Genomic DNA, 3,150 nt, shown 5'->3' with positions numbered 1-3,150 from the left:
ATATGATGTATGAATATATGTGCCAATAAAAAATTTTAAAAAAGAACAAAGGTAAATGGTAACAATTTTTTTGTGTGTAGCACTAAGGGTGGAACCCAGGGGCTTTTCTACCTCCAGGCTATACTCCCAGACCTATTTTATACTTTATTTGGAAACAGGGTCTCACTAAATTGCTGAGAGCCTCACTAAGTAGCTGAGACTGGCTTCGAACCTGTGCGATCCTCCTGTCTCAGCCTTCCCAGCGCTGGGATTACAAGCGTGTGCCACCATGCCCGGCTCAATGGTAACAATTTTTTAAAAGGAAGGGTATTCAGCAAAAAAAAAAATTCCTCTCCTATACTTATTCCCCCCTTATTCAATCATTTCCTCTCCCACACTATTGTGAAAATCAAAAAGAAAATGTTAAAGGCAAAAAGAAAATTCTGGGATAAATGAGTCATCGTTTTATTCAGCCAATCTTCAATTACCCAAAACTTAGGTTGTTTCCAGTGGTTTCTATTATAAATAGCACTTATTTGTCACCCATGTGCCTCTTCCTGTGCCCATATGTCCAGTTATTTCCTAAGAATAGCGTCCTAGTGGTCAGGAGAAAGTTATGCTTTGGTGGTGGGGATGTGTTTTGTGTTTTTTTCTTTTATTTCAAATTGCTTTCTGCAAACCTTACATACCACTTTCCCTGGGTTATCAGACTGTACCAAGTAGACACAGCACAGTGTTACCAAGTTAATCTGAATTTTTTTTATCATCAAGATTGGGTCTTGTGTGGTCCATATCATCGTCAAATTTCCTGGAAGATGACCTCAAATGGTCACCTCTACTTCCTTCTCCACCGACTCTTCGACTCCATACAGTCTGAGATTTACTCTGTCTCTCCCTGCTGAGACACTCCGGGAAAAGCTGCCAACCAACCCAATGCACCCTTTCCAGTCTCATCCTGTTTAATTATCCTGCCACTGAACATTATAGACTTAAGTCATTTCTCTGTCTCTGAACGTGATAGATCAGGCCATCCTTTAAAAAAATTTATGGCTGTTACAGCCTGTTTATGTTAAACTTAGCTTTGCTTATAGAATTTACAATTTTGCATCTCCAACTGGAGTTTTGACAAACACAAATAGTCAAGCAACCACCACCACCATGATACAGACTTTTCCATCTCCCTGGGAGGCCCTGTGTCTCCTTGCTAGCAATCCTTGCCCTCAGCCAGTCCCTGGAAACCACTCTGCTTTTTATCTTGATAATTTTAACTTGGCAGGGGTACTGGGGACTGAACTCTGGAATATTCTTCCTCTGAGCCATATCCCCAGCTCTAATGTATTTTTTTTTTATTTGAAAACAGGGTCTTGCTAATTGTGGAGGGCCTTAGTTAAGTAGCTGAGGCTGGCCGTGAACCTATGATCCTCTTGTCTCAGCCTCCCAAGTACTGGGATTACAGGTGTGTGCCACTATGCCCGGCTATTTTTGCCTTTTTTTTTTTTGGTGGTACCGGGGTTCCTGGAAGCCCTTCTTCCTCCGGGCTACACTCCCAGACCTATTTTATATTTTTGAAACAGAGTCTCTTACACCAGCACGGCTGGCTTCAAACCTGCGCGATCCTCCTGTCTCCGCCTCCCAAGCGCGGGGATTACAAGCGTGCGCCACCACGCCCGGCTATTTTTGCCTTTTTAAACATGTTTTTTATAAATGGAATTATACGGTATTTTGTTACATTTCTGGACACTTTCACTTAGCATACCATTCTGAAGACTCATCAATGTTGCCGCAAGAATCGGTAGCTCATTCCTTTCTGTTCCATTGTGTGAATACACCAGTCTGCCTATCCATCCTCAAGTTAATAACCTTTGGGGTTGTTTCCAATTTGGGGCTATTTTGAATTTTTAAAAAATTAAGGACATTTAAGTACAAGTCTTTCTGTGAAGATAAGATTTCATTGCTCTTGGGTAAATCTCTAGAATTTACTTTGGTAATTTGAAGGGCTGGCTGGCCATCCCATAGGTGTAGGTTAAGAATTACCATCCTGCAGTTTTACAGCCCCACCAGCGGCCTCTGAGATTTCCAGCTGTTCCACATTTTTACCAGTGCTGGTGTAGTCAGTCTTTATCACTTTGGCCATACTGATAGGTATGAGATGATATCCCACTGTGCTTCTTATCACACTTTCATTAGTGTATTGCGATCGTACGTCACAGTGAGTTCAGTGTGACACAAACACACAGCACACAGCTCCTGGTGAATTTCCCTAAAGAAACGATGTTGAGCATCTTTTCCACGTGCTCATTTGCTACTTATAAATCCTCTTTTGTTAAAATATTTTGTGTGTGGTACTAGGAATTGAACCCAGGAGCATTCCAGCTCCAAGTTACACCCCCTAGGTTGCTGAGAATCTCGTTACCTTGCTGAATCTATGATCCTCCAGTCTCAACCTCCCAAGTACTGTATCACAGGTGTGTGCCACCATGCTGGATGACTGAATTTTTAAATTAGAAAAAATTAGGGTAACAGAGTTCCCTGGTTTTAGAAAATTCATGAAGTACAAAAGAGGAAAGGAAATATCCTTCCTAGCCCTGATAGCCCCGTGATGGTGACAGCTAAGAAGACCAAGGCACAAGGAACGGTCCCCAGATATCCAGCTAGACAGTGGTGGGTCTGGGCTCTAAACCAAGGTGTCTGGCTCCAAGCCACACCCTGAAATGATGTTTAATAATGTATTATTGACGGGCATTTCTGTTATTCCAACCCTTTTGTTACAAGGAATACTGCTGCAAATGAGCCCTCCTCCTCCTCCTTCTCCTGTTTTCCTTCTTCTCCTCCTCCTCATCCTCCTCGTCCTCCTCATCCTCCTCCTTCTCATCCTCCTTTTCTTCTTGTCCTTCTCGTCCTCCTCCTTCTCCTCCTCCTCCTCCTCCTCGTCCTCCTCCTCTTGGTCGTCATCCTACTCCTCCTTGTCGTCGTCCTCCTCCTCCTGCATCTCCTCCTCCTCCTCCTCCTCCTCCTCCTGTTTTTCTTCTTCTCCTCCTCCTCCTCCTCATCCTCCTCGTCCTCCTCATTCTCCTCCTTCTCGTCCTCCTCTTCTTCTTGTCCTCCTCGTCCTCCTCCTCATCCTCCTTCTCCTCCTCCTCATACTTGTCGTCATCCTCGTCGTTGTCGTCG

This window comes from Muscardinus avellanarius (genome assembly GCF_963383645.1).
Source record: "Muscardinus avellanarius genome assembly, chromosome: 10".
NCBI lineage: Eukaryota > Metazoa > Chordata > Mammalia > Rodentia > Gliridae > Muscardinus > Muscardinus avellanarius.
Note: the sequence above shows the minus strand (reverse complement) of the source record.